This window comes from Erpetoichthys calabaricus, chromosome 6 (genome assembly GCF_900747795.2).
Source record: "Erpetoichthys calabaricus chromosome 6, fErpCal1.3, whole genome shotgun sequence".
NCBI classification, from domain to species: domain Eukaryota; kingdom Metazoa; phylum Chordata; class Cladistia; order Polypteriformes; family Polypteridae; genus Erpetoichthys; species Erpetoichthys calabaricus.
The window spans coordinates 167,280,593-167,304,191 of NC_041399.2; positions in this window are offsets into that span (position 1 = coordinate 167,280,593).

Genomic DNA, 23,599 nt, shown 5'->3' on the forward strand with positions numbered 1-23,599 from the left:
GAGAGTTAGGAGGAGGATTTATGTATTACTGATTGTTTATATGGGCGGCACGGTGGCGCAGTGGGTAGCACTGCTGCCTCGCAGTTGGGAGACCTGGGGACCTGGGTTCGCTTCCCGGGTCCTCCCTGCGTGGAGTTTGCATGTTCTCCCCGTGTCTGCGTGGGTTTCCTCTGGGCGCTCCGGTTTCCTCCCACAGTCCAAAGACATGCTGGTTAGGTGGATTGGCGATTCTAAATTGGCCCTAGTGTGTGCTTGGTGTGTGTCCTGCGGTGGGTTGGCACCCTGCCCAGGATTGATTCCTGCCTTGTGCCCTGTGTTGGCTGGGATTGGCTCCAGCAGACCCCCGTGACCCTGTGTTTGGATTCAGCGGGTTGGAAAATGGATGGATTGATGATTGTTTATATGGTTATTGGAAATTGAGTTGGTGAGCCTTAAAAACTACTCAGATAACCTGAATTGCTAGAGGTTGTAGTTCCTGGCACCACTGTTGTACCACAAAGTATGTGTTTTTACTATTTATATCCTGCATTCTTGCTTCTTGTCCTTTTCCTTCCAGCTTTATGAGTAATATATCAGCATCTTTGAACGTTTAGAGCCAGGGACAGAATATTGAGGGAAAATCTCCATAATTACCTGCATAAGAAAGTTGACAGAGCTTTCCTGAAAGAATTTGAGCTGCTGTCCAAAAATGAACCTATATTTTACAATGTTATTTCTACTCTACCTGCTCATCATGATAATATGGATTTTACCATATAAGTCTTGAAGGATTATTTGAAATCAAGTGTCAGGCAGTTTAAGGATGTTATGTAGAGATCGCCAAGGTCAGACCACAATAAGAAAACAAACTGATTATCTGATTAAAGGGATATGCTAAATACAAAGTCAAAGTAATACTAAAATTGAAACCAGCATTTTCCTTGCAAAAACATTATTGAACTAAATTTTTTTTTGCAAATTCTTTTGTTTATATTGCTGCTATGAACACTACTTTAACCATGTGGCCATATTATGTAACATGATGATAAAAATTTGAAATTTTGGTAAAAGAAACCTATTCAACTTTCCACATCTTGCACCCAAATCTATCCCAGAGGCTATACTGATTAGTCTTGATGTAATACTCAGACACCATTTTAGAAATATATAAAAATAATTCAAATAATCTACCCTTCAAAATTCTAATGTGGGGGATGGAGAGGGCCATTCAATTACCATATCAGAAAAGAAGTGGAATTCAGCAATATATAGCATACAGTCTAGTTCTGTATGCTCCAAGCACTCCATAGCTCAACTAAAAGTTTTTTTTATTGATCACAGTTATCTTGTTTAAAACTGTTTAAAATGTACCCAGGGCAAGATCTAACCTGCAAATGCTTCCATCTAGCTCCTGCATCATTAGACCATATGCTTTGTGAATGCACCAAATTACCTTAATTTTGAACAAAAATCTTAACATTCTTCTCAGATAGCCTCAGTATTACAATGACTCCTCATTCAGTAACGTCAATATTTGGTGTATCTCCAGACAGAGTAAAAGTGCATAGAGATAAATCGATTGTACCACACTACTAGCACTACTTAACTGCCCAACTAGAAGTTTTATATTATCTCAAATTAGAAAAATTCAAATTCTCTCTTAGATATCATGCCCTAAAATTTTTTTTAAAATATGGCAAGAACTCAATGAAATTATTTTAAAATAAGCATGTGGGCACATGATTGACTGTGCTATGTTGTTAAATATCCAATTTATATTTAAAAACTTGGATTTTGGGGGTGGGGGGGAATTGTGTCTCTTTTTCTCTTTCTCTTGGTGGGGGTTGAATCTTGTTTAGCTATTTTTCCTTTGTCTTTTCTATATTGGTTTTAGAGTAAATAATTGTATCACGTACAAATATATATTGTGTCACACGCGTGCACATGTGAGGCAGCTTAATGGCTCTAATGAATATAGAGCGCTGCCAAGCCAGGGGCTGAACTGTTTGGTGATCCTTTCTCTCTGTCTCTCTCACTGCAGACTGGGTGATTGACTGTCCTTCCATCACTGACGTCCTCTGTGTCCTTTGTCCTGGACCCGACCCTTTCTACCAGCTTTCTTCACAACCTGGGAAAACAGCTACCTACTTCAGTTCCGTTTTGGACTCATGTCTGTAAAGACATCTCTTCAACTAATTGTGTGTTTATTTTCACAAACGTGTCAATTATATGGGTTTACCAAGATGGTACTCCAACTCCTTATCTGTGTTCTTCTTATATGTTTTGTATTTTTTTCCAAAAAATTTCAATTTAGAGGTGCAGGATCCAGAACCTTTTCTAGCAGCACTTGGCACAATTCAGGAAACAGTCCTGAGTAGGGCCAAATTTCATTACATGGCTTACTGATGCACAAAACCACAAAGGGACCAAATTAGAGACACCAGTTAACCTAACCAACCATGACTTTGGAAGTGGACGTACCTGGAGGAAAACCCATGTGGATACAGGGAGAAACTGCAAAGCCTATACAGACAATATCCAGTGGATCCAGGAGATAACAGTGCTACTTACTATGCTTCCTAGAATTATATTGTTTTGTAAACCCTTTATAAAGATATCTTTAAATCTGACTGTTTTTATGTATGCATTTAGAAAAATACTAACTGTGAAATGTAAATAAATAAATGCTGCTTTAATTAAATTACATATGTAAATTTGTATTGTATTTGTTAAGACTTTCTAGAATTGTCTCCATTACTTATATATTTTTGTATATTTATTGACTTCCTTATTTCCCATTTGCCAAGTACAGTTCATTTGAAAAGAAGGAAAGCACAGTGGTGAATGTTAATTCGGGTCCTGTGCTGTCGTGCATGACAGCAGTCTAAGTAGCTTGCACATTTAATAAGTTTCTACGTGTATGTGATTTTTGTAGCTTTATCTTCTGTATTGTAACGCATAAAATAAAACTGAAAAAATCTCTCTATTTCCTTTTCCATTTTCCACCTAAACTTGTATTTTCTTTCTACAAATAAAGAAAGACATATTACAACGAGCTGTGGTGCCTTTACAAATCATGTATCCTCTATTTGCATACTAGGGTCATATTTGCATACCTTCTTTGTTAAAAAGCATTTGAAATAATATCTTATTCCACCCTCTGCTTGAGTAATGCTTCATTTTTGTAAGTAGAATGAGAATTGTGCAGCAAAACATTTGGCCAGTTCCTGATAACAGCTGAATTGTTTATTTTTTAAATGATAATATGAACTTGAAGGTTATAAATAATGCAGTTAATGTCATACTAATTGCACAGAGAAGTATAGAAACTAATCTACAACCAAAAAAAAGGTCTTGATCACATTTGTTGAAGCAGTTTAACAGAGATGATGGCTTAAAGCTTAAAAATGGAAAGCAGAGACATTCTACTCAGAGATCTTGGAATTATTACGTGGGGATAAAGCTTATGAAAATGAGCAAAATACTGGAATTCTGTAAGGTAAGCTTAATGTCCAGAATAAACTGCTGACAACCTAATTTTTGGATAAGAACTTTTCAAGCCTGTGAAACAGAATTTCAAAGAAATGTGAATAACACCACCAATGGAATAGCATTAATGCATTAAATAAGATGTCTAAAGTTTAATTTTTCAAAAAAAAAAATAGGATTAGACACAGAAGATTCAAAATATGTAATGTGTCATGCAATTAGTTACAAAGTATGTACAAGTCATGATTCTTGCCTTTGATCTCACTATACGTTATAAGACCTGTTTATGTAAACGCCAATACTACTTACTTTCATCTATTTATAACACCTCTTAAATACTCTCGTCTTCTGTTTTATTTGCATACTAAATATGCCAGACTGAATATAAATGTCAGGATGTCTTTACCAGTATATCTTAACCAGTAATAAATGACATGAGCATAAGACTTCGACTTTTCTCACAGTTACAAGGATGAGTTAAACTCAAATATTGGTTCTGTTCATTTCTGTTGTGTTTTTGTACATGTTAACTGAAGCATCTTAACAATCTTAACAAGTGAAACTATCAGTTTTGTTTGTGTGTCATGCAGTTTAAAACAATAGTAATACATCACTTATCTAAGATAAATGAATATGTAAAAAAAGGCTTAGAAAGAAAGAAATTACAGTTTTTGGTTTTATGCATCAACACTATATACAAATAAAAACGTATGCTTTTTAAAATTGATTTGTAATTAATACCATTAATTTCTTTAACAATACTATTTTTTCCTCAACTTTATATAAACTACAAATAAAATTTCCATCAAACTTATCAACATCATAGAATGTAATAGGCATGAAAAAGGCCCTCAGACAAGCACTATCTGTGCCTTTATTCCTGCAGATAATTAAAATATGAACTGCTGCTTATCTGTTATGGCATTTAGATGACACAACATTTCAAGTAAAATAAGAATGATCCCTTACTATCTCAGGTATATGTTAATATGTATGTTGTTTATGTAAATGCCAGAGGAAGCACTTAAAGGGCTACATTTTACAATCAAAGAATGCAACTGCAACCATATTCTTGTTAAAATTATTTATATATTTGAAATTTATCATTAATTAACAAAAAATTACACAATGTACCAATAATTCCACATAGATATGTTATTGTTTAGGGCTGTGACAATTTTTTTTTTTCTAATTTCAAATAGATTGCTTTTCAAGAAAAAGTGACTAACTTTAAGGAAACTAATTGGGAGACTAATTTTATGGCAAGTGTTTAAAAATGTAGTATTCTTTTTGCCATGGTTAAATCTATATATATATATATATATATATATATATATATATATAAAGGAGAGTTGGGATCCAAGAGACTGTGTTTGTGTGTTTGTGGAGGGATGGAGAGTTAAGGCGGGTGTTGGAGTCACGTGATCATCTCCCCTCCCATTCACCTGAGCTGAGATCCGTTTAATCGCCTCATTGATTGCATGTCTTCCAAGGTAGTTTCAATACCTATTTCCTGCACCGAGTCATCTCCTCTTTTATGAGTGACTGTGTTAGTGGCCGTACTTCGTACAGGTCTTTGAATGCACTGAATACTTGTAACTGGTGTCGCCCGTCATGCTACTTTTGACAGGGAATGGAAGCAATTGTTGAGTAACAAAAATTATAACATTATAAATTATTATTATTGAAGAAATAGTAAAAACTTGATCACTTGGGTCAATACCTAAAGAAATACACACAGCAAATGCAATTGAGAATACACCAGAATCTGTATGATTTAATTGTTGCTGTGCGTCTTCATAAACTATGGGAGGTTTGTAAGGAAACAAAGCATGAAGGAAATGAAGCTGTTCTTCGGTGAGGTTGAATTTTTTATCAGCGTTTAAACTGTCATAGACATGAATTACAGCACCATCATAATAGGTACACACCCAGTGAGTCACTCATTCAGTAGCTGCAGAAGGTAATATTTGAATATGTTTTGCATTTTGTGGAATGGGCATTATAGGTATGTCAGGAGTCCACATTAGCAAAACCTCGTGAGGTTGGAAAATTGTATGCGCAGCTAAAATTTCATTGAATTTGCTCATGTGATCTGTTGATAAATAATCATTATTTACCAACTCATTCATTGCAAAATCTGACAGTGGTAAGATCACTCCTTCCATAACTCTAAACACAAACACTAAGTAGGCACTAACACCGCCGGGAAGAACACTAAATAAGATAAAGTAAAAGTCTACTAAACTTCTTTATTATAACTGCTTTATTGTAGCAGGTGAGGGGACGCTGGCGCACGCTTGTTGTTGCCGCTCCTCCCTGTTAACAACACTTTTGCAAAATTCGCCTTAATTCTGCACTTTCTTACGCTTGTTTTATTTCATTTATTGTACGTATAGTTTGTGGATACAGCTGACTCGAATTGCATGGATTTGGCTCAATATTTACAGATTTTATGGACTCCGCTTTACTGGGAACAGCTGAGTCTGTGGATCATGGGACGACACCTACGAACATTTCTTTGTACCTGGCGATCTAGTACCTCAGGATGATCTGTCTCCGTGATTATATTCGCTATGCTGAACTGCTCCCGTTTCATCTTACAGTACTCTACGACCGGGAACTGATCTGATGTTCATACTAACCTGGCTTATGGCTTAGGGGTGATCACGCCTGAAATTACCAAGTGTTACTGTTTATGGCTGTGTATTGGAACATCCAAATCCTGCTTCCTCCTCCTGCTGTGCTTTCTGCTGCTTGCTATCGCTGCTCACCTACGCTACCACACCCGCCTGTCCTACCAGCTCCGTTGTGCTGTGCTGCTTCTACACTGCTATCAGCTAAGTATCACTCACTATTTTAGCGCTTTGAGTACTGAGAAAGGCATTATATAACTGTAACAAATTATTTTTATTTATTATTAAACACTAAAGTACAAAAACGAAGTAGAAAGTAACACTAAACCGCAACACTGCCGGGAACACCGGCACACCGCGTCTACTAAACACTAAGAAACACTAAGTAGAAACAATAAAGGAAAAAATACTATTCAGTAAGTACCACGTCTACTAAACAGTAAATCAGTGAAGGAGAAAGGACTAAACACTATGGAAAAAGAACGGCAAGACCGCATCAGCTGTATTTATCAATAGCACCTGATGACCCCAATTCTCTTGATTCAATAGCACAATGTCTGACTTGTATTTCTGAATGGATGAATAGTAACCTTCTCAAGCTAAATAAAGAGAAAACTGAAATCTTAGTGATTGGCAATAATGGATACAATGAGGCTATTAGAAATAAACTGGATACATTAGGATTAAAAGTCAAGACGGAGGTAAAAAGCTTAGGGGTAACTGTTGACTGTAATCTGAATTTTAAATAGCATATTAATCAGATCACTAGGACAGCATTTTTTCACTTAAGAAACATAGCAAAAGTTAGACCTCATATCATTGAAAGATGCTGAGAAATTAGTTCACGCATTTGTTTTCAGTCGACTAGATTACTGTAACGCAATCCTCTCAGGAATACCCAAAAAAGACATAAATCGTTTGCAACTAGTGGAGAATGCAGCTGCTAGAATCCTAACCAGGAAAAGAAAATCCGAGCACATTTCTCCAGTTTTGATGTCACTACACTGGTTACCTGTGTCATTTAGGATTGACTTTAAAATTCTGCTTATGGTTTATAAAGCCTTAAATAATCTCGCCCCATCTTATATATCGGAATGTCTGACATCTTATATTCCAAATCGTATACACAGATCCTCAAATGATTGTCTCCTTAGAATTCCAAGAGCAAAACTTAAAAGAAGTGGTGAGGCGGCCTTCTGCTGTTATGCACCTAAAATCTGGAATAGCCTGCCAATAGGAATTCACCAGGCTAATACAGTGGAGCACTTTAAAAAGCTGCTGAAAACACATTATTTTAACATGGCCTTCTCATAACTTCACTATAATTTAATCCTGATACTCTGTATATCCAATTCATTATAATAACTATTCATGGTGGCTCTAAATTCTGTACTAACCCCTACTCTCTCTTCGGTTTCCTTTTCCGGTGTCTTTTTGGTGGTGGCTTTTTGGTGATGCTGTCCGCTTGGCTTCAAAAAACAGTTATCTCCAGCACACACTGAAATGGTAGACGAGTATTATGGATTTCGAATGAAAATTAGAATCTCCAAATTTCTGGCCCATGTCCTCTTTGGAAAAGAGTGTTTTGCTTTCTTCAGGGTTTAGCAATGCAAAAACCTGAGGGTCTTGATAATGAGAGAGGGAATAGGTGATTATGATACCCCCATTCTCACTTATGATCGCAAGAGCCTAAGTACTAGCAGCCAAAATAAGGCTTCTACACATTGGTACTGTGCTGACACTCCATAACAGGATGAGGAGCCAAACAATACAGGATGTCCTTTGGAGTAGAGCTGCTGTTCTTCAGGGCAAAGAGTAGACAGATTAAATGTTTTTGCAACATATTTAGACTGCTTCCTCCACCAGAACGTAATCAAGATATGGCCTACTAAGAGACATTTGGGGGCAGTTCCAGGACATGCTGGAGGAATTATATCTTTCGGATTGAGTATTTACCTACAGGACCACAAAGATGTGAAGTGATCTGCCTACTTGTTTAAGAGATATTTAAATTCGAGCTGAATACTCATTGTTTAATTCTACCATACCATGATTGTGGTTACCGATTTGCTATTCATATTGAAACTCTGTTCGATGGTGATGTGCATAAAAATATAAGTCTGACAATCATTGTAAACTGCAATTGACCTTCCTCTATTCTGAATCTTTTCTAGTTATCCTAATAGAGAATGTGGCAACATTATCATATTGCCAAGCTGCTACTTCCGCCCAAGGGAATAACACCAGAGATATTGCAAAACCTGAAATCTAAGAATGATATTTTTGTTTTGTTTTGCTTCACTAATTTAGGGACTAATTGGAATGCAGAGGCAGCACACCCAGACTATTGCTGCATTTTGGTAATAAGCTTCACAAAACAGTTGGTCCACAGTTCCAAGGGCAGTATGAAATCTGTATTGACCCTCCTGGAAATGATGTTCAAATCCCAGATGTAGCATCTGCTCCATTACCCTACCTAGATATGCTCAGGAGTCCTGAGGCCTTTGGACACTTGTCCTAGACAATGTCCCAGGCTACACAGGCTGTTGTCACCCTCCACTTAATGAAGTAACAGCTTAACTAAAACACTACAACATATGGTGCTTTTAGCATTTATGATTATATCAAATTAAACCTTGAAACTTTGTTCCTAGAGTGTTTTAATAACAAAAGCAACCACAGCCACAAAGAAGAATTAAAACAGACAATTTTGGTGCTGCAGGAGTTCAAACTACCAGTTTTATGAGATTCTCAAGATGCTTTTTCCACCTGTCACCACCTGTTGATATCCCCAGTTGAGGTCAAAATTTTCTAATCCTTGTCTAGAACAATTTGGACAAAATCCCACTTACTCCTAACTTTTCAAATGAATTATTAGAAAATCTTTGAGACAGTCTGAAGTCATTCTCCATGGCTTCAACACAACTCCTCCCCCATTTGGATTTTCAGTCAAATACCCTCTCTCAGCTATAAAAGCACATTGAACTTTGCGGCTTCTTTTCCACGGGTGTTCTTGAACATGTCCTAGGGATGCCTCTTTGACAGACACCAACCACCTATTGTTTTTAACACTTAACAACTGCTCCCTTTAAGTTCTTAAACGGTATTCTTTCAAACTCCACGGCCCTGATCCCTGTCAAGATGCTGAACATACCTCTCCTAGTAATTCTTTGAATACCTTACTTACTTGTTTTTGGTCCCCACGTCTGTCCCATAGGTGCCTTTTTCATTGGAGCCAGAGTAGCAGAGAGATCAGTGCCAAGCCTGTTTGCAAAAGTTAATCCGACTATCTTTGGCTGCATTTTTTAACCTCTTGCATAAACTCTGTCCTTTCCCAGCATACATTATATTCCACACCACAAAAATATGTTACAAGAATCAAGGTCTGGTATATCTGGATCTATTCTTGTGGATTTGTTGGGCGAAGACCTCATGGGCCTTTTCTCTGTGTTCATAATAATGATGTTGTGATTTAAAGATAAGTTGTTCTGTTTTTTTAGTAGTCAAGAGTTTAAATTGTGACTGTAAAACCTGTCTTTTCCTATAGAGTACCTCATTTGGAGACTTGGTGTATTCTAGATCTATTCTGGTAATTTAATTCAGACACCTTCTTGGTTTCCATTTTATTTATGTGTGAAATATATGAAATAATCTGTCCTCTTAAAAATGCCTTCAGAGTTTCCCTGAGTATACCTGCTGAGCCCTTTGAAGATGCATTTATCTCAAGAAAATAATTTTGTTTGGATATGAATTCTGTAAAGTTTTCATCAAATAAGGTTTAAGGTGCCAGCTATGAGATGAGTCTGTAGGAGGCAGTAATTTAAGTTCCATGATCAGAGGGGCATGGTCAGAGATAATGATAGTGTTACACTTACAAGAACTGATAGTGGGCAAAAAATTCTTACTATGAGGAAATGATCAATTCCTAGTAATAATGACGTATGGCTGAGAAGAAGGAATATCCTTTTAGGTTAGGATTTAAGATCTTCCATGGGTCAGATAAGTTATGATCCATTACAAACTGTGTAATTATCTTTGCAGTATTAGATGTTATCAGTGTTGTATCTGAAGATCTATCCAGGTCTAGATTTAAAACACAATTAAAGTTTCCAGCCATTAAAAATTTGTGAGTGTTCACATTAGGGATATATGGAAATACATTTTGGAAGGAACCTCTATCATCTGCATTAGGTGCATAAATATTAATCAGAATCATTTTAGTATTAGATAAATTGCCCATCACCATGACATATTGCCCTTCAGAATCAGATATTAAAACTGACACTACAAATGGGATAGTTCTGTGTATTAAAATTCCCACACTCCTGGTTTCCTTTGTACAGCTAGAGTGAAAAATTTTGGCCAGACCACGCTCTTTGCAACTGCAACAGTGCTTGCTTAATAAGTGACTCTCCTGTAAAAATACTATCTTGGCATTTAGACTTGTTAAGTGCAAGAGTACTTTTTTTCTCTTTAATTCATAATTGAGACCCTGGACATTCCAGCTCACAAAGTTCACTATTAGGCCATGAAAATATTTATTCTTAACTTTTGTTGATATTTTGTAGACTTGGGTTAAGGTGGTACACTGTACATACAATAGCTTTGACAGAGATTGCACATTATAGCCAAGTGATACAATTAGGAAGTGTACTGTTATGTTGTCACTAACAGTTATTGAAATTAAGATTTTTTTTCCACAACCTTTCTACTATTACAGATGCCTCAATAGTATAATACTGGAGATTTTTAATGACTAATGGCGGTACAGTACAGCACATTTAACACATTGTAGCAATAGAGGCCGCTATTGACCTCTTGAACCCTCAGGTACCACGCCAAACACCAGGTATAAGTGATTTATTTTATAATAATAAAGTGAACTAAGCACCCTCCACTCCACACTACTCATACAATAACTAATCAATACTATCAATACACAATCCTCCTCTCCCAGACACTTAGCCACCCTTCCTCCCAGCTCAGCTCAGCGTCTGGGCTTTCCCAAGGTCCTTTTATATCCCCTGACCTGGAAGTGGTTCCAACCCTGCAGTCCATGACTCGCTACCACTTCCGGGTCAAATTAAAAGTCCTTTTCTTCATCCCGGAAACACGTCATTCCTTCTGGTCATGTGATCAGAACGTACTTCCAGGTTATAGGGCACATAGCATTCCGCAAGCCTCCCTACAGCGGCTCCTGGTGGTCCCCATGGTATCCAGCAGGGCTGTTTATAAAAACTACATGGTCCATGAGGCCCTGCTGGAATTCAGGGAGCCTCCATACTGCTGGGAGGACTCCACCTGGCGGTTTGGAGGTGTGGGCCGGAATATATGGCCGGCCATCCCTCACAACATATTCTGACAGCTCTTCTGGGATTCTGATGTCAGATAAATTCCCTTTCTGTAAAATTGCTTTCTTTCTACTATCACTTTTTCTTTCTGTGTTTAAAACTTTCTACTTTTACAGGGGCTGAAAGTTCAAGTAAAAAAGAACTTGCAGTTTTAACATCAGGAAAATATGTTTATTATTCCTCTTAACTCATTAAAACACAAGAGTAAAACCACACTACCCTATAAGTGGCAATTGTTATTTTATGTGACAAGAAAGTGTCATGACATAGTGTTGTTGTTTTTTGTTTTTTTTTCTTCTTTTCCTCCAAAAGTAATCAAAATTTTGTTTTGAGGGTTATTAGAATCAAGCACTCTTGTTGCCATTTTGGTTATTGAATTAGACACATTTTTAATTAAATGTGTTAAAATAACTTACGTTTTCCCATTTTATTTTTGGTACGGGAATAGCCATTTTGTTATATGTATTTAGTTGGCTGCCAAGTATTTGCTAGATAGAACAGCTTGAAGTGTGTGACGCATAACATCATGACTGCAGTGGTATTAAGGACAGCATTATAAACTTTCTGGCTGCCCAGGTTTATTAATTTTACCTAAATCCCTAGAATTATTGTTTGAGCATTTAGAAAATAACTGTTTTTTGGCTTTAATCGCCTTGTGACTATAATTTATATCTAAAATTGTGGTTCAGGCTTTATTCACTATTTTGGTTTCTGATCATCTCTCTAATTTACAATACAATACAATTTATTTTTGTATAGCCCAAAATCACACAAGAAATGCCGCAATGGGCTTTAACAGGCCCTGCCTCTTGACAGCCCCCCAGCCTTGACTCTCTAAGAAGACAAGGAAAAACTCACAAAAAACCCTTTTAGGGAAAAAATGGAAGAAACCTTGGGAAAGGCAGTTCAAAAGGAGACCCCTTTCCAGGTAGGTTTGGCGTGCAGTGGGTGTCAAAAAGAAGGGGGTCAATACAATACAATACAGAGAACAGAACAAACCCTCAATACAGTATAAAAATAAAAATTTTACAAGTACGAACCAGAATTTAACAGTAGATTATATCACATAATATGATTTGGATTTGTTTAGAGTCCTGGAGACCTCAGCCATCAAGATGCCTCCCCCTTTGGCCATTCCATAGCTGAAACAGCACTGGGCCAGCCAATCCGATGAAAGGAACCCTATACTCGATTCCTGTGATCCTCCATCAGGGATGACTTTACCTTAGGCAGGCAAAACAACTTGGGAGGTGGGCCGTGGCACCAAGTGCCACATTTGAGTACCGAGAAGAGAAACAGAATAGATGAGAGTTAGTAACAAATTATAACTATCATGTTACTTATGTTTTAGTGCTAATGACTAACAACAGAAATGCAGTCTGTAGAGTTAATCAGCAGCTCTAGTCAGGATATGTTAAACTGAGGTAGTGAGTCTTCAGCCGGGATTTAAAAGCTCAGATCAAAGGGGCATCTCTTATAATAGCTGGCAGACCATTTCACAGTTTAGGGGCCCTGTAACTAAAAGCTCGACCTCCCACTGTTATTTTATTAATCCTTGGACTCATAAGCAGACCGGCATCTTGAGATCTTAATGTGTACTCTGGTTTGTAAGTCATGATAAGTTCAGACAACTAAGCCAGACCTTGGCCATTTAATGTTTTATATGTTAAAAGGAGGATTTTGAAATCTGACCTAAACCTAACCAGGAGCCAGTATAAGGATTTAAGAACTGGAGTTATATGTTTGTATTTTCTTGTTCTTGTAATAATTCTTGCAGCAGCATTTTGGATTAAATGGAGGCTATATAAAGAACAGTTTGAACATCCAGTGAACACTGCAAAGCAGTAGTCAATCCTACTAGAAATAAATGCATGAATTACTTTCTCAGAATCCTGTTTATTTAGAAAGCGCCTTAATTTCCCAACATTTTTAAGATGGAAGAAACATGATTTGGACAACTCTGTAATATGCACTTTAAATGACATGCTAGAGTCAAGGATAACTCTTAGATTATCATTTCTCTTCCTAAATTGCATGTATCACGTTTTAGGCTGTTTTTACAAAATCTTGTCTTACCAGTTTTGACTTTGGCTGACCTTATGGCAGAAAAGGGAGGAAACCACCACTCCAAATATCCAAAGAACTGATCTTAATTGAAGATAAAATAAAAAAGAGAAAGCAATGGTATTAATGCTTATGAAACCAAGGTGGAAAGGCATACATTGATATGCAAAACTTTATTTAAAAAATGTATGCAAGTGTTAATTGGGAACCAAAATGTTCCTCTACCTGGTGCCACATCCCTAAAGCATACAGGATAAAAGAACTGGAGTTAGAAAGACAGTACTTTAGACTTATTGTAAATGAAAAATTCTCACATTACTTGTGTTGCATAATTCACATGTCTGTTATCTATTTGAATACTCAAAATGTATGCATTTTTTGCTAAAACATTATCTTTACTTACTTCCAAATAAAAACAGCGTAGAAGGTAACCAGGAAAAGTGTATTCCCATAATTGTATGGCCCATAATTCTGTGCTTAGGATTTAAGACAGGACTCTTGGCCAATGAATGAGGGGAAGAGGCGGGTCTTCAAAAGCACAGAAATATGGCAAAGCATTTTTCCTGTTTAACTTCTGCACTAATTTTTCTGATTTGATTAATAATATTTTGCAAAAAATCAATGATTTTTGTATGTTGTGCGTATTCGACTTGACATGTGGATTATGCAGGCAAAGCATTTTTCCTGTTTAACTTCTGCACTAATTTTTCTGATTTGATTAATAATATTTTGCAAAAAATCAATGTTTTTTGCATGTTGTGTGTATTCGACTTGACATGTGGATTATGCAATTTGAGTAACTTGAAAATTTTCTTTATGCTTCCATGTGCAGGGCGGCATGGTGGCGCAGTGGGTAGCGCTGCTGCCTCGCAGTTGGGAGACCTGGGGACCTGGGTTCGCTTCCTGGGTCCTCCCTGCGTGGAGTTTGCATGTTCTCCCCGTGTCTGCGTGGGTTTGCTCCAGTTTCCTCCCATAGTCCAAAGACATGCAGGTTAGGTGGATTGGCAATTCTAAATTGGCCCTAGTGTGTGCTTGGTGTGTGGGTGTGTTTGTGTGTGTCCTGCGGTGGGTCGGCACCCTGACCGGGATTGGTTCCTGCCTTGTGCCCTGTGTTGGCTGGGATTGGCTCCAGCAGACCCCTGTGACCCTGTGTTCAATTTCAGCAGGTTGGAAAATGGATGGATGGGCTTCCATGTGCATATTTTCACATTGTTTGACATTGGACAGAATGGGTTGCCATTATGCTCCATTATATTATAAACTGTTTTCTTTCATTATGCATGAAAACATGAGATTAAAAAAAATTGTCCCTGGCCATTACTTCAAACTACATTGGGTAAGTAATATAAGGAGGCGAATGAGAGAGAGAGTGTAGGGGATGGAGGGAAGTAAGCCTGTGTTCAATGAAAAGCCAAGAAGGAAGATTACCAGGAGAGCTAAGTCAGCTCCGGATGGACCCAATTGGCCTAGTGACATAACAAATAAGAAACAAAAAAAAGTATAACTACATTTTATTTATTCTAATACTTGATAAATATATACCAACTGTTGATAATATGTATATAATTAATGTAAATAATTTATTTTATAAACTTTACTTTGGATTTGCTGAACTTTCCAATTTATTTTAACATATTGTAATTACATTTTAAACTGTTTCAAATTGTAAAACACCACTGCTGTGCAATAAAATGAATCTAAAAGGGAATTGAAATATAAATCACATTAGCATAATTAAGCTATGTTAAAATTTTTGAGATGAATAAAAAAATCATACTCAATGAAAACAGATTTTTTGAAGAGACAATTTATAGAGATTTATGAACATTTTAAGAACTTGTGGAATTTCATTACCTAACATCTCTATTAAAATCTTTACAAGCATACATAATGAAAGAACTAATAAAAGATTTAATAAATGGACTTCTGTTTAAAGTCAAATAGATTTAGTTGAGAGGGTAAAATGTAAAAGTCTATTATGCAGTTAAAAAAAGTAGCGTCAGAATGTGACTGAGTATATGAAAATGAATTCCCTATCAATTAAAAACACAAAGAATTAACTACTACAAAATCTGAATACAGAACAAATAATATAGCAGAAACATGCTTCACATTAAATGGCTACATCTGCACATAAAAATTATAATACTACTGAATTCAATTTCATTACCTATTTGCAGTTTAGCTTAAAGAATAATGTTTTTTCACTTGAATCCAAGCAGAGATGCCTAAATTACGTGGAAAGACAGAGGAAGAGAAAGGTATGTATTAATTGGCCACATGAAATTGCATTCTAAAGTGAAGAATTTTTTATGAACTAAAGACATACCTAGCCTATGCGTATGCTTTATACCAAGCACGCCAAAAGGTAGCGTGGTGGTGAAGAGTGCACATCAGAGTTTCATTCTATTTTTGTACACATAACAATACATCTGAACTGAATTGTTCACACTTTATTGCAATTTTTATAAAAGCCTTCTATTTTTTGAAAGATCTATGGTACCTGCAATTGGGACAGTAGAATCATGTTTCTTTGTGCACTTTTCTTATAATATTTTTTTGTTGCTTACGCATGAGAGGGTAAAATGTCAGTGCTGCATGATATACACGTGCATTGTGTTATTGTGATTTTAAACAGAAGTCCATTTATTAAATCTTTTATTAGTACAGGGTAACGCAGAAAAATGGGAAATTTTCAATTGACATTCAATGCATGAATAAACACATTACAAAATATATTTGATGATGAAATGTATTGTATAGGATATGCAATTAAAGATGGTAATAAATATTCCTTCAATATTCATTTTATGTTTTGAAGAAAACATAATGAAGGTGTTTGTCCATTTCTCTGTAAACATTCTGAAAGCCTGTTGTGGAAATTCTGCATTGCTCGACATAACATGTCAAGAGGAAAGCCAGTGATTTTCTCTTCAATCCTCCTTTTTAGTTCAGCAATGGTTGCAGGACGTGTGCGATACACATGGCTTTTAAGATGTCAGCACAAAAAAACATCACAAATAGTGAGATCTGAGGATCTCAGAGGCCATGGAATGTCATCATTGTGTGAAATGACACACCTTCCAAACAATCGTTGAATAGCTGCCATCGATTGTCGGGCAGTATGTGAAGTGGCTCCACTTGGGTACTTCTTTATTAAGGCTGAACCCATTTCTTCGAATGTACGCACCCATGTTGTAATCACATGAGGAGATGAGACATGATCATGACGTCCTAACTGGTAGTGACACAGAAATTCCCTTTATGCAGCAGTCACACTATCACCATTCTTATAAAAGGCTTTCACAGTGAATGCTCGTTGTGCACCACTCCACTGCTCCATTATAACTAATGGCAAGGGTTTCTAAACGAGGTTGCTTTGTTCCCAAACAAAAAACGACGCCCCAGGGACGCCAACACCTAGTTCCAAAATTACCCGTTTCTCTGTGCCACCCTGTATTTTCTATTTATATTTCATAGGAGCTGCAAGCAAAGTTACAAGAGTTTTAGTCTAAGTACTAAGGAGATACCATATCTAACTTCAGAAAGTAAAATGATGGAGGACTATCATCACATTTTTATACATACTGAAACTGATTTGATAAATATAAACAAAACCATGAATAGACAAAAGACAAAGCCTGAAAGCCTGTGTATAAAATAAATTGATTAATATTGTTGAATCTAATATAATAACTGTAGTATTTACTTGACCATGCAAATTAATGCTGCTTATGTACTGTGTTCAGTGACAAAGCCAGACTGAAACAACTGAAGAATGAGTGCATTTGAAAGGTGCATTTGAAATAAGTCTAAAAGTATTAAGCATATTTGAGTCTAGCTCTCATTTTTTCAATAACGATCTGAAAATTAACATGTTTAGTGTTAGTTTAGCAGCACCTAATTTGGAGAAATTAGGTAAATAAGATTAACAGGCTTGTGTGGGTGAATTGCCCGTTTTTGTCAAAATTGATTTAATGTACTAAAGTGTCGCTCAGTATATTGTTAAAAATGTGTGCTTCCAGGACAATGATTGAGGTTTTCATTAGTTTTTCTGAGTCTGAGTGTAAGGAACAGGTTTCATTTTTTAATGTACAGTTTTAATGTTCTTCTGTGTTTTAAAGTTAGCTTGTAACAGGGTTCAATAACGCAATACTAAGTACTAAATCTGGAGTCTTTGCTGATAATGTTTGCTAGGATTTTGCTTTTTATCTGTTAGTCTGGGATAAACTGAAAAACAGTCATCTTATATATTTCAATACTGATACAAGATAAAAAAAAAATTATCTTCCAACTACACTCTAGTTTTCTGCATTGTAATTTAAGTTTGCCATTGTACTCATTGAGTTGTTTGTGTACTAAACATATTTGTTTAAAGGAAGGCAGTATGTAAGGCCTCTTTCAGAAGAGCACATAATCATTTAATGTGATTTATACTGTTCTCTAGAATAAATTTCAGTTCATCACAGTATTCACAAATTTAGTTCAGAGTCGCAGTTTTGATGTTGCACGGTTCTTGATTTAATCTCTGAGCGCATTGTTGAGGGCAGCAACAAATTCAATGTCTTTAAGCAGTGATCAGAGATCATTTACTTTAGTGGAGTAATGCTTAAACTTTGAATTTCAACACAACAAATAATTAATATACATCAAAAGTAAGATTGTGATACTGAGTTGGACATTAACAATGTAGCAGAACTCAGGGCTACTAGTTGTTTGTGAGACTCTTTCATTTGGGCTTTCTGCTTTAGCTGACCAACTGTATTTTGTTTATTTCTTGCAACTCCTCAGGAATGGCTTAATTGAATTTTTGCTCCTGCTGATTTTTCACGTGGCTTAGCTTGATTATCTACTCCTGGGGAGCTCTCTGTTTATATTAATAGTTAATGTGTAGTCTATTTAATGTGTAGTCAGTGAATAGTCATTAGATGTTAATAATCAGAATCTTAATCAATCTTGCAGAGAATATTTTTATCACATATCCATTGCTTCTAACATTGACAGTTGGTGTCCATTTACTTCCAAGGTCCAGTATTATATGCATTAACCAGTCTTCTTATATAATACGCTACCGTGGCTGTCCGTCTGTCTGTCCAGGATATATATATATATATATATATATATATATATATATATATATATATATATATATATATACACAGTATACTGTGTATATATATTGTGAAAAGCATGCCCCCGGACAGAGACAGACAGACACCAGAATGTCCAAAACGCACACGTTTATTCACTTCACAGCACCACAATATCAACAGTCTCAGTCTCTTTCTCAGTCTCAGTCTCTTTCTCTTATCTATGACCTCCACTCCACTCAGCTTCTGGAGGGAGGTGGCTCCTTTTATAATAACCTGGATGGGCTCCAGGTGCTCCGTCTGACGTCACTTCCTGGTGTGGCGGAAGGGCACTCGGAAGCACTCCAGGGGCCTCATGTATAACGCCGTGCGTAGAACTCACACTATAACATGGCGTAAGCACAAAAGCGGGATTGTGCATACGCACAGAAAAATCCAGATGCAGGAATCTGTGCGCACGCATACTTTCACGTTCTTCCACTACATAAATCCCGATTTGCGTGAAAAGTAACGCACGTGCACGCGCCTTCTGTCCCGCCCCAACTCCTCCCAGAATTACGCCTCTTTGAATATGCAAATCAATATAAATAGCCTTCTGTGAAAAGACAATGGGAAAAGCACAGGGGAAAATATAAGAATTTCAGCGAATACCAAGTGGATGCAAAGGAAAAACGTACTATTTGTTGGTTTAAACAGTGGTATAATCAACAAAAGAAAGTTGATCAACTGACAGTGTTGGAAAAACTCGAAAGATCAAATTCACAAAGTCGCACAGTGCCCGAAAGAAAAAAGAAATCACATATCAAAGTCACCGTGAAAAGGCAAGTCGTAGCCCACCGTCTGAGTGTCATATGAAAGCGTATTAGGGTACAAACAAAAAACATAGGCACACAGTGGGAAAAAAGCATAAAATATCAACTTTAATCTCGTAATTTCCACTTTAATCACGTAGTTTATTTAGCCATTAAAGTAGAACATCATAAACTTCATCTTAAAATCATTTATTTTACTAGTTTCTCAAGTAGCATGTTAAATGCTTTGTTTTGTGTTTGATCTTCTATGTGCTCTATGTGTGTGAATCACTAAGTGCTTCCGTCCTTTCTCTTTCTCCGACAGGACACAGAATGCATTACATTCGAGATATTACAGCTCTCTGAATAATTAAAATACTGAGATGTATACGTGATATCATTTTCATGATGATAGGAATGAAAGCATGTTATTAAACATGGGAACACGGTGGCGCAGTGATTGTTCATATCTCACACAAGAGGCTTGCTGCACCATGTGCGACCTTCGATGAAATAATTTATTTCTGTCTCTTTCAAACGTACTAACCTCCAATTCCTGTCCATACTTTTCTTTCTCCAATCGCCACACAATCAGCTCTGTAATAGACGTTAAGCCATTTGTAAGCTTAGAACGCCGATTCTTCAAAACTTTTAAGGAACATTGAAATATCTTCGTAGTACATGTTTAATTATTCTATTCGTCTATCCTTCCAGTGTCGCGTCAGCACCAGCAAGAATACAGCGCAAGGCAGGGGCTATCCGTGAACTAGCTATACGCTGCGGCACCGTGTCCTCACATGTTTAATTATTAACAATACAGATTATTTAAATGAAGTTAAAGTTTTATCTGTATACTATAAGCAACATATTTTGCTGCATTTCATCTTAAAAATGATATTGTCATCATACGCGCTTTATAAAGTAGCGCAGGTTGTGCAATACAGTATTATAACTGTAGTGTAAGTTTACAGTGAGGTGATTGTACTTATAAGTACAAACAGTTCTACAAGGAGCACTTGACGGACTGATTGAGTGCGTTTATAGTTCTTAGGATGAAACTGTTTCTGAAACGCGAGGTCCGTACAGGAAAGGCTTTGACGCTTTTTGCCGTGGTTGAGGTAGTGTGTACTTGAAACTGTATACCGATAATTCTCTTTCCGATCATCTGCTGCTGTGATTCACACTCAGATACAGTGATATAAATACTCCGAGTGGTGCAGTGAGAGTAATATGGAAAAAGATGATCCGCAGTGGCAACCCTTAACGGGAGCAGCTGAAAGAAGAACAAGATGCAGTGAGCGTAACAACGCTAAATCAGTTATGGTATTTGGAATAATATGGCTAGTCCCTGGCCCATTATATTGCTACAGGTTAATTACAATCAGATGCATTACACTAATAAACAATATGCAGTTAATTTCAGTGTATTTATAAAGCCGCGTCAGGAATGTGGAGCTAAGAAAGAAAGGATGAGCACACAGGAACAGTAGTTTGACCATTCTGTGGACCATTATATTGTTACAGGTTAATTACAATCAGATGCATTAAATTTATGAACGATATGCAGTTAATTTCAGTGTATTTGATAAAGCCGCCGCCATGGATGTGGATCTAAGAAAGGGTAATCACACAGGATCAGTAGCACTGCTTTGACGCTGGGTGCCGCCAGTCTGCAAAACCGAGCGGAGAAATTGCGTACGCCAAGGTATGAGGTACCATGGAAATGTGCATGGCTTTACGCTAAGTTTAGGTTTTATACATCGCGATTTGAGCGTGGAAAGGTTCGTACGCAACATTTCTGTGCGTACGCACCGTTTATACATGAGGCCCCAGGTGTCCTTGGAATTTCGTCCGGCAGCACTTCCTGGTGTGGCAAAAGTGCTGCCATCCGGGGTTCCAACCAACCATGTCCGGGCGCCCCCTGGCGGTAACTCAGTCTTCACAGAGGGTTGAGCTTTGTAGCTCCATGACCCACATGCATTCCAGGGAGGCCGCCCACCTGTGCTCCAGGGAAAATATTGTCCCATTTCCGGTCCCCTGCTTCTTCCGGCGTCCTGGCGGGGCAACGTCTCTGGGCGTCTGTGACAATATATACTGTATATGTATATATATATATATATATATATATATATATATATATATATATATATATATATATATATATATATATATATATATATATATATATATATAGCTTTCTTTTAAATCTCCTTATAAATCTGTAAAGTTTGCATTTTTAATGTATATTTTGGCTAAATGAGATATGTAAGAACAGAAAATGATTAATACAAGCTGCAGCTATTTGAATTAACAACAAGCAGGCAAGGTTTTTCTTTCTCAGTCAAGACTCAAGTTCACAATACTGAAACTACTTAGGTCTCAGCAATGATGCTGTTTATCTCAGTTGGAGACCCAAACTGAATTGCCAACTGTCTCAGACACTTTAGGGTGAAGAGACAAAAGCCAGCAAGGGTGATATGTCACCATAGTGAATCATAATGGCATCAACCGACTGGGAACTTTGTAATAAAAGCTGCTGTCTTGTTACAGTAATCATTCTCCTCCAAGAAATGGGCACTTACTAAATGCAGAAGGAACATGCAGAGAGAAACAATGAATGATGGTTTAAGAAAATGTTTTACACTTTTGCACTGTGTGCTGAAAATCTAATACATTGATCATATTAAACTGTGCAATAAGAAGATGAAATGTCCAATGGCAAAAATGAACGAAACGTTTAACAAGGCATAGCATGAACTGACATTAAATAAAAAAGTACAAAGTAAAAGGTTTTTCTGTAAAGTATGTTCACTAAACTTTATATGGATTTTGGAGTATGATACTTTTACATATTAGGGTTTTAAATGTTTATTAAAATTGTTTTATCAAAGTTTTTTTAATAAACAGTATCTTATTGTAAAGACTACAATTCTTCTGACCATTTCACATATAACACTTTTAAAGATTTACTGAATAAAGAAAAATTAAAGTAAAGAAAAAGAGTAAAGAAAAAAAGAATATCGAAAAAATCCTATATTGTGCCAAAAATAAAAATATGAATGCTTTATTTTTTTCAGCAACAGGAAATATAAATGTTCTCTCTTGTGGCTCTTGAAGGTAATATAAAAAGCCTTTATCAATCTCAGTGTTCATTTCATCTAGTAGTTTTGACCATGTATATTAGGCCAGATAAAGTCAGTGTCACAAAGTAGAGTTTCTGCTAATTATTTGAAAATGGAGCACATTCACACATTCTAGCCTAACCATTTTCTTATTTGGAGGCATTTCTGCTCATATTTTATACCTCAATAGCCATGAATCTCAAATTAAAAAAAAAAGACTACTATCACACACTTGCACATGGGAGGCAGCTAGAAGGACCAAAAGAAGGTAATTCCATGCCAGGCCAGGGGGTTGTGGGGTGCAGTAAAACTTCCTCTTTTATCTCTGCAGACCAGACATAGGAAATTCTGCCTGACTCCGACGACGTCACTGCCATTTCCAGCTCAATGATGTCACTTCCAGTTCTGGCCCCCAATGACGTCATTTCCGCCTACCTGCCTTAAAAGCAAGACAACCTTCACTTTGTATTCAGTTCTGTTTTGGATTCAACTCTGTACACATCTGTGCAACCTATTTTGCCTTTTGTAGCCAGGATTCAAGTATATGGGTGGCTTCCCTAAACCCTTTTATGTGTGTCAAGGCTATTTATTTTCACACTACATATACTGCTGAATAAACTGGCAATTGCATCTAACAGCTCAGTTCACTTGTCTCTGCAATAAAATATAAACAAAGAAGGAATAATATCTCTAAAAATGATGCCTACCTATATAAGGCAGTCTCCTAGATGTCCTACAGAAGGAAAAAATAGTTTTGCTGGTAATATGCTGAGTTGCCTTCAGGACCAATGAGTTTTGAGTGATGTAAGCAACTACTGGCATTTTCTGTATATGTTTAGTAGCTAATTTACTATATTTGTTATACTTAAGCTATAGCACATCCTAAAATAAATGATATTTTTCAGCACATGATGAAACAAATTGGGCATTTTGTATAATTGGGGCTTCAGCTGCAAATCTTCTGGCCCATTACAAAGAACATATACAGTAGCCCAGTACTCTGCATGAAGGATTATTTTCAGCAGGCACAATACAGGACTAACTGGGGGAAGCACTTCATAGACAAACCTTTAATAG